This window comes from Cyphomyrmex costatus, unplaced genomic scaffold (genome assembly GCF_001594065.2).
Source record: "Cyphomyrmex costatus isolate MS0001 unplaced genomic scaffold, Ccosl1.0 scaffold1060, whole genome shotgun sequence".
Taxonomy (NCBI): domain Eukaryota; kingdom Metazoa; phylum Arthropoda; class Insecta; order Hymenoptera; family Formicidae; genus Cyphomyrmex; species Cyphomyrmex costatus.
This window is the reverse complement of record NW_017275020.1, coordinates 218,213-218,636: the sequence shown is the minus strand read 5'-3', so window position 1 is coordinate 218,636 and position 424 is coordinate 218,213.

The following is a 424-nucleotide window of genomic DNA, read 5'->3' as shown; positions in this document are numbered from 1 at the left end:
TACAATTTATACTAACTTCGATACATTGCATCCTCCTTTCTTTTATTTCACTATCTTGTCATATAATATGGATTTTTCCCATAAAATATATCGTTTAATTAACTAGTCTTTAAAAATTCTATCTCTAAAGATCTAAGAGGTACCATCCTTATACACTTATTTAATTCTAATGACATGTATCTTTTGTATGTATATACCATATAAACTTACCTTTTTAAAAAAAAGGTAGAAAAAAGCACTAAGAGTGGGTGCTGCTGGACAAAAAACCATTTGGGCCAGTTTCATCAACGTCAATTACTTAATCGACTGTGAAACTGACCAATCACATTTGCTGTTTAGTAGAACCATCTTTAAAAACCTACGTGATATTATCCTTATTTAATTAATTCTAATGACATGTATCATTTGTATAAAAGATTTGATA